At 38.3% G+C, this 9032-nt stretch overlaps 1 pseudogene; it reads left to right on the top strand.

Annotated features, from left to right (window-relative positions):
* Window positions 1-4501, top strand: LOC122134942 (annotated as a pseudogene).
* Window positions 4502-9032: the final 4531 nt, after the last annotated feature.

Consider the following 9032-nt stretch of genomic DNA (forward strand, 5'->3'; position numbering starts at 1 on the left):
TACTGAATCACCCAAACATCTAGCGGTCAAGGGAGCTCAATCCGGCTGACGTTGGATGATGGCCAGGCCGCTTTCACAGCTCCTTCCCCGGACCTTCCCTCTGCCGGAGCCAGTCCACAGTTTGGCAACAGTAGCCAGGCAGGAGGCTCACTTAACGGAGGACACTTAAACTCCACTGCAAACTTAAAGTCGCTCCTGCAGCTCCCAGTGAAGGGCGACCAGCGCGTCAAAGACAGTAGTGAAATGAAGGGTGAGGAAACGCACCTGCTTCCCTGACACTCAGTGTTTATCATAACGCGCTCCCTCTCAACCTTTTGTTTGTTCCCCTTTGGAAAGTCTAAATATTGTTAATATTGATCTTAAAAAATTGTGGTTGAACATGTCAAATGGCAGGGTCATGTGCATATATCTCAGTGAGCCACAGACAGGACATCACATGGGACTTAGTTGAAGAGATAAACAAGGCAAGGCCATTCAGCCACTTCACTCTCTAGCCAGGTACTTTAAGGTCAGCTGTTGGCTAAGCCATTTTGTTTACAGGCATGTGCAATGCACAGTGTAACCACACAGATGGAAGTTTTCCACTGGCTGTGAATACACCACTGTGAATATTGGAAAAGCTTCTTTATGGATTGCTGTCAGTGGCATTGTTTTGTACTGATTATCTGGTCAACATTAATAGAAATTGACCCTAAATAGGGAAGAAGAAAAAAACCACTTACACCAGTGTCAATCCACTTTCGTGCACACAACTTTTGAATCATTGCTAAAACCACTGCAGTTACTTTTGAACACTGATATTTTTCAAACGGTACGTAAATGAATCAAGAACAGTTTTTGCGGTTTTGGTGTGGTTATAATTGTTTTTAAGCTTGAGTTTTTTTTTTTTTTTTTTTTTTTTAAGTGACAGGCTGCTGTTTTTTGTATAGAAGAGAATTTAAAGTTAAAACATGTTGCAGTTACATTTTTATGGTTTGTTTTTGTACAATATAGCTAAACCAGAAAATGCCTGATTTAGCCTAATTAGTGTTGTTAAGATTTTAGACCCCACCCTAGAGTGTCTCAGACCCCATTAAGACGGAAACCTTCAAGACATTCATATTTAAGACATTCAGACGCCATGTCTGTTTTCACATTGTTTTAGCATAGCTTCACTCCTGTAGATTAGAAGTGGTTTTATACCAGCTAAACTTAACCAGTAACGACGTAACTCAATATACACTACACTATATCTCAGTCTATATCAGAGCAATGCATCATTGAAATATTGCTATGTTACACTAGTGTGATATTGTGTTAAACAATACACCTGTTGCCTTTTGCATCATGGCTTTGGTTCCGCCATAATACCAGGGTTCAGTAATGTTTAGCCATTGTTCAGCTGTATGGTTGCTGAACCACAAAGTAAAGCAGTTCCACTGCGGTGTAACATTGTAGTTGCTTTACCATGGTTCTTCAGGAATATCAAAAAACATCAATCTTTTACATGTTTATAGCAAAGTATTTGAAAGGCTCTTCATTTTGCATTGATGCACTGGGAGCTATGTGTTGAGATTGCAGAGGTAGTTCTCCCAGAGGGATGTGAAAGTTGCTGGGAAGTGTTATTCTGAGCCCCATCAGAAATATTATTCTCTTGAAGTCTATAAAAGTCAATATATGTGTTCATAAGAACAACTAGAAATGTCTTTTTAGATGGTTTGAGAGTGTTTAATTACGAGAGTAAAAATATATGCAGATTAAGTTGGATTTCACTTTTTCATAGGTAAGGACAGGGTTGGATATCGATGAAGACTCTCTCACTCGTTGTCCTCTGCGCAACGGCTGCAGCAATGGACTAGTCACTGACACAGCAACGGTGGCAGGCACGGGCAACTTCTCTAACAGCAACAACGGTTCCTTCCTGGGCCCGTTGCTATGGGAACGAACATTGCCATGTGATGGCGGTCTGTTCCAGTTGCAGTACATGGATCTCGAGGAGTTTCTGACAGAGAACGGGATGAGCAACATGCACAGTACCTCAAACTCCACCTCGGCTCAGATACCCTCGCAAAGCTCTCAGTCCGCCGTCCCCAACCAGGGTTCCCAGTGCCTCCCCACCTCGCCCCCACATTGCTCCTCATCCTCCTCACCGACATCCACCACCGCCTCTTCCTCGCCCTCTCTGCTCGGGCTGGACATGCACACACCGCAAAGCATGATGGGAGCTGCAGACTGCTTGCATGGTGAGTTTGCATTCGCAGTTCAGAGATATCTAACTAGCTGTGAAAGATAAGCTAGACACGATGTTAGAAACCTGCGAGACGAACGGTCTGGAGGTAAGCCTTTCGAGATGAAGAAAGGAAGCATTGTGGGCCGAAAACGAGGTCTACACAGTTCAAACACTTTACTCAACTTTGCTTACAAGAAATTCCCCTGGATTTCAGTCTGTTTGCAAGTTGTAAAAAGTACCAGACTGTCCAGTGGGTGTGTGTTTACTGTGTAGTTTCAGAGTATTAATGGTTTGGGTGTGTGTGTAGTTGAGTGTGTATAGATGCACATGGTGTGTGTTGTAGGCTTCACTGTCAAGAGGTTTGGGTGGTTTTTGGGAGTGTGTGTTAAAGGGTGTGCGGCTTGTTTGTGCTATGGCGAATTTTGTTTTATAGGTACGTGTTAACATTGCATTTTTTTGTGTCATCAAAACTAATTACTTGAGTAACGGGCTGTTTAAAAGGTGAGTGGGACGTTTGCGTGCATGTTATTTAAAAAGAATGGGCTGGTTAACAAAAAAGAAAACTGCAGTATGACTTGCAGGATTGACAAAAGGGATATACAAAGATAAATAGGAATGACAGCAAGTGAAAAAAGAGAGGAAAAGATTTTGATATAGAGCGAGAACAAGACCGCGAATTGAAAGGCCGGTAAGTAAACAGTGGTAGACACACAGGTGAGCCAGGAGCAAAGAATGAAAGGCAGAGACGCTGTGTGTGCGGTTGTGCTCGCATGGTTTTAAATCTCCTCCTCTTCTCACACGCTTGGTCCATGTGCGCTCGCTCAATCACGTGCAGAGGCAGGCAGAGTGAGAGCGAGGATGGGGGAGGAGCAGAGGAGAGGAGGTAGGCTATGTGTGGGAGTGTGTGTGAGTAACAAACAGGGAGAGATTTGAGACTTGAAATGACTTGTTGCGTGTTGTATACTGTACTCCGATTAGATTTTGTTTACATTTTCTGGAGTGGCTGAGAAGAAAGAGAGTGAGAGAGAGGGACTTAAAAAGTGCTACTGGTAAATATTTTTAAATGCTTTGTGTGATTAAAAAGCACATGCAGAAGCCACCACATCACACATTTGAACAGATTTTATTAAGCCATCTCAAAAAAAAAATTGTGCATGTGCTTCACTGGACAGTAAAGAGAGGATCATCGCCAAATGAGGTTAAAGTTACCCTTAAGGGCACTTCACGACTTAGATTAGGTTTATGGCTCAAACATAGCAACAGTAGTTCAGTTGCGCTATCATGACAGGGTTCACTTTTACTGTGTAAAGAAATAATGCATTGTATGAAACTTTTTTTTTTTCAGTACGTTATATTATCCATTTTAAATACATTTTTAAAAATGATTTTCTAATACAACTGACATTGTGTATATTGGTGTCAGAGAATGTATTTTTAATGTTATATATAGAAAAATAAATGTAATTCCGATGATATTCTTTGAAAACAAGTCTTAATAGCTAGCGTTGCTTCTCAATTAAATGGATCTATATATCTATATGATATATTTATGATATATATTTATGTGTCTATATATATAAATTTAACTATTCAACTCTTGCTTAAATCAATTTCATTGTAGTCGTTTGTCTGTACAGTTGGTGGAAAGTAATTTTTTCTTTCCCTTTTCTTTTTTCCTTTTTACTAAATATGGGAAAAAAAATAACTAAAAATATAAGTTAAAAAATTCATACATACAAACATGAATGGATAAATAAGTTTTTTTTTTTTTTTAGTTGCGTTAGCATAAATTCACAATCAAAATGTTTAGAGGAATGAAACAGCCAGTTTAAATATTCTGAATACAGAGTTTAGGGTAGAAATGTTTGGAAAATGGAAAAAACAAGCGAGGGATTAATGGAATGAGTTGTTGTCTGCTGCCTGTTACTGCCCCCTGTGGGTCTTTTGGGTAATGTTTTGAGAGTCCTATTATTCTGAGTGCATGCACCAGTCAGCGTGACTTAATCAAAGCATCCACTTTGTTTATAACCATCAGGCACTCCGCCAGGCAAGCTTGGAGCCAACGCCCTCACCTTCTTCCACCACATGTCCACCACTGCCAACGCCACCATCGCTAATTGCAATGAAAATGTTGGCGCCCTTTGACCCTGATCCTGCGGACGTTGCACTGTCGAGTGTACCTGGACAGGAGGCGTTTGACCCCCGTAGGCATCGGTTCAGTGATGAAGAGCTCAAACCTCAGCCCATGGATTAAAAAAGGCTCGCAAGATGCTGGTCCCCCTGATGACCTGAAGGTGAGACGCTCAATTCAGCAGCATACTATGGACGTATATCATTTTTTATAAACACTTGGCATGGTGAAATGAAAAAGGAGATCCTAACATAATTATAAGTGGAGCATGTGCCTTCAGCATAATGAATGTGGATTTTGTGAAACATGTACAATTTGTTTATAGATTTAATAGCTTACAGTCAGTATTATTGTGCAGCTGTCTTTCTAAGCTTCAGTAGGTCATCTATCAGTGTGTAGAATTTTCTTACTGATTATTTGGCAAAGACTTTTTTGTGCTACACATTGATAGATATTGGCTGGAAAATTCCAGCCTCATTTTGTTCAACAGATCTGACATTCTTAATGCTTCTATGCAAATTCATTAATACAGATACCAGGCATGTTTGTTATCAGTACAGAACAGTGGACACTGTGACATTGGCAGTTATTAATAACATAGATTTCAAAATGAAGCTAGGAAAAACTAAAGTCATAATTTGGTTTCCAAGGCCCGTTACTATCATAGTTTTAGTGCTCGAGTGTATGAAGTAACAGGCCGTGATATATAAAGCCTGTCACATTAACTTCCTTGGGAAATGGGTCGGTATCATAGCTTATCAAATCTCAAGACTAAGGCAGTATGTATTGGAAACCAAGGTTCTCAAGATATGTCAGACTTTTTTTTGTCAGTAGTCCAAAGGGGAAATTCCTTTGTAATCACACTGACCTCTTCCTCTGGGAACAAATGGATGTTTTGATACTTGGGAAGGAATCGACCTTTCTTAAGTTTTTGGATTTTTATTTTTTAATATAAGAGTTTAAAGGAATAGTTCACCTAGACAACAAATCTGTCAAATCCTCACCCTGATGTCATATGGGATTTGGATCCGTGGAACACAAAAATATGATTATTTATTTATTTATTTATTTATTTATTTATTTATTTAGGTTTATTTATTTATTTATTTATTTATTTATTTATTTTTTTGTCCATAATTAGTCCAAACAATTTTATTTTATTTTTATTTATAATACTATCTAGTATGTTATATTGAATTAGCTTTATATTTGTTATATTTTTCGAGTTGTCATTTTAAACTTGAATATTTCTATTGTGATTTTTTAAAATTAGGTTGACTTCAGTTTTTAAGTGATACTTAGCACTTATTTCTATTTCAGTTAGTTGCCAACTCAATTTTTTTTTGTGAATTTTAAGTTTTCATCTAAGGTTTATATTTTAAGTCAAGCTTTATAATATAGTTGTTTTTTTTTTTATTATTAATGAAAAGTAATTTTAGTGTTTACACTGTATTTAAAACAACACTGAACCCCACGCGGTTGCATTGTAATGGACATAAACAGTGGAGTAAATGATGCAGAGAAATTTTTGGGGTGAACTGTCCCTTTAAATAATGAAGGCTTGTAAAAAAGTAAATGCACTAATTAGAAGTAACTAGATGAACTGATAAATGGTATTTAAAAAAAATTCTAAACTTTAAATAAGTGAATAAATAATTATTTGGATTTTGAAAAACTGAAAGAAAGAAAATTGATATCATTGGATACTAGCCAGTCAGATTTATGAGAATGCATAGGTTGTATAACCCAGGATTTGCTATTGGTTTTCTCATAGCAATTTAAGTTACTGTTCCTCACTACTAGAGCGGTACAGATCGCACAGCAGCACTTTGTGTTTATTCAATCTCAGACTTTTCTACCACTGGAATGTCAATCAAAATTGCTAAAAAGAACTCAAACAGTCCATTTGCAAAACCATGTACACATGAACACACGAATCCCCAGTTGCACATCTGGCAAAGCTTTCCTCCCCTGACAACTGTTGGCTAACCCTATTTGTTCTACTATGTTCTTTTATGTCTTTTTTTTTAAGGATGGAAGTAAGTATGGAGCGTCGGTGTTAAGAACAACTAAGCCGCAAAAACTTCTCGTTGATGGCACGACACGAAAGGAGAACCAGATCTCTGTGCGCGCCTGCCTTTCTTGTAGCGTGAGAAGCTGCACTCAGACAGGCAATATAGTGCGGACATTGCGCAGACAGATCGTCGGGGCCAGGTGCCGTACACATCCTGAACAACATACGAGAGCCATCACTGTGGATCAATAAGGAGACGAAGAAAAGTTGAGGATGAGATCGGATGGATTGAACACATGAATGTCCTTATGATAGCTAAAAGCACAGACGAAAGTGCATCAAATAGATGGATTATTGTAATGAAGACGGCACTAAGAGCTACGAGTTAGTAAACGTGGAATGAGAAGAGCATGTGCCCATCTCTTAAAAAAAAAATTTCAGTAGGGTACCATGGCAAGATTTTATTAACGGAGAGAATTGTATAATTTTTTATATGATAGAAATATGCGTCAGTGGGATAGGAAAAATTTTGAAAATAATTTTTTGTATATTTTCTATAATCTTTTGAGGGCTGTAAAGGAAGTGGCGAGACGGAACTGGTTTAAGGTATCATTGTAACATAAAATCAGGTCATGAGTGCTATTTTTTGTGTTACGAAGCGATCAACCTCTTTAGTTTGACTTTCAATCCTTGTGAAGGATCAAACATAGAGGGCAAATTTAGCCTATCTGGCAAGAAACATCAGAAGTTTTTTTGAAAAATAACTTGCTAGAGAAATTAATTGGAAAATACTGAGAAAAAAAATATACATTTAAAATTTGGTATATACATGTTAATATAGACTTATTCAAGCACTTATTACTTATAACCCTGATAAATAGCAAAGAGGGCGTATTAATTGGGCAAAGGTGAACCGAGAACAACCTCGGATGAGTGGGAATGACAGGTGGCGATCCAACTCTTTGGAGGAAGAACATTGTTTTATCAGTCTACTGCTGAGATTTTTTGTACATTCTCAAAGGAAAATTGTAAATGTAATGATGGTTAAGAAGATGGTAAAGCCAGACAGGCATTAATTATCATATTTTAAACTGGCAGTTGTGGTGTATTTTTCATTTAATGGTGAACCTCCGTAGGATCCTTTCCTCTTCTTAAAGTTGTATCTCTTTTTTTGGTTTGTTTCCCCCCCCCCCCCCCCCTACAAGGTTGGGGGGGGGTTTTTTAAAAAAATAACTTTTTTATCGTTTTATGTAATCTCAACGCACAGTTGCAAAAACACAACACCAACAAAAAAACAACCGTTTTTTTTTTTTTTTAGCAGCAGGCCTACAGGCCACAATGTGCAGAGCTTGAAGTGAACGTGCAGATGCTGTTCTTGCTGTGCAAAAACACAATTTGGGCCTCTATGGATTGACTATATGGGAACTGACTCCTCTGATTTGTAAAGAATTGATTCACTTGTATTGGATGCACAGTAAACTGCATTTTAAAACAGGTTGGATATGTAGACAAACGTCTGCGCTTTGGCATCTGTATATGCCCTTAGTTTTATTGGAAACAAGAGTGAATGTTTACAACCTGATTACCGGTGTCAGTAACAAATGTTTTCAACATCTAATAGGTTTGTTTGTTCTCTGTTTATCTGTCTTCCCGGCATTGTCTTTTTCTTCTCCTTAACGACTAATTTAAAGTAACTTCACTTATTATTAATTATTATGTGATCTGATGCATTATTACTATTGTATTGAATACTACAAACTAATGGTTTTTATGTTGTTTTATTTCCTTGATATTCTCTAGTTTGAATGCAAGTCTCCTCTCTGTGAGCTGTGGAGATTGTCATTTCCTGTTTGTTTATAGCATTGCAATTGTCAACACGCCCTCAGATGAAAAGTGTTGCCGTGAAGCCAGGTCAATTATGTTGTATCAGAAGGGAATGTTTGGGAAAAAGAACAACTGCTTCCCCCAACATAAATGGGATTTTTTTTGGTCTTTATTTCTGTACACTAGCATTATAAAAACTAAACTGCATCTAATGGTGTGTGCTGTCTTTCTCTTTTTTGGTTCTGTAGGTGTTAAAGCAAACTGCCCTTTTTTTGCCCAGTAATTTGCCGCCTCAGAAACCATATAATTTGCAGATGGATTTTGTGGTAATTGCAGTCATTTACTTTTTCTGCACTTCCACATAGTGGATTGACTATGAACACTTTTGTGTTGTGACTTGAGATTTTTGATGTACAAATGCCCTAATGCAACCATGTTACCGACACTGGCACCTAGCCAAAGTAATGCAGGAATGTAAGTATTTTTTCCTCCAAGACCAACAGACAATAAACTAGTTGTGTTCTTACTCCAAGAAACACTAAGGTTGTTTATTTTGCATGTCATGTGTGTGCCTATTCTGTGTGCTCTAACGACATGTAGTATCTTCCACTCCAGTACTAAATACATTTCACACAAATAAATGTGCCGTGCGAGCCTAAGGATGAATGCCACATGTTTCTCCCTTCGAATTTTTACACACGAATGAAGTCAGCTCCATCCAACATTCCTGTCACAACACTGATTTTATGGTTACTCCGTGCGCAATAATCAGAAACTCGCTCGTAAAACTCTACGCCAGATCGGTAACGTTGTCGTTCCCACTGCGCGCGTGTCGGCCGTCTGCCCTGCAGCTC

This window comes from Cyprinus carpio, chromosome A22, assembly GCF_018340385.1.
Source record: "Cyprinus carpio isolate SPL01 chromosome A22, ASM1834038v1, whole genome shotgun sequence".
NCBI classification, from domain to species: Eukaryota; Metazoa; Chordata; class Actinopteri; order Cypriniformes; family Cyprinidae; genus Cyprinus; species Cyprinus carpio.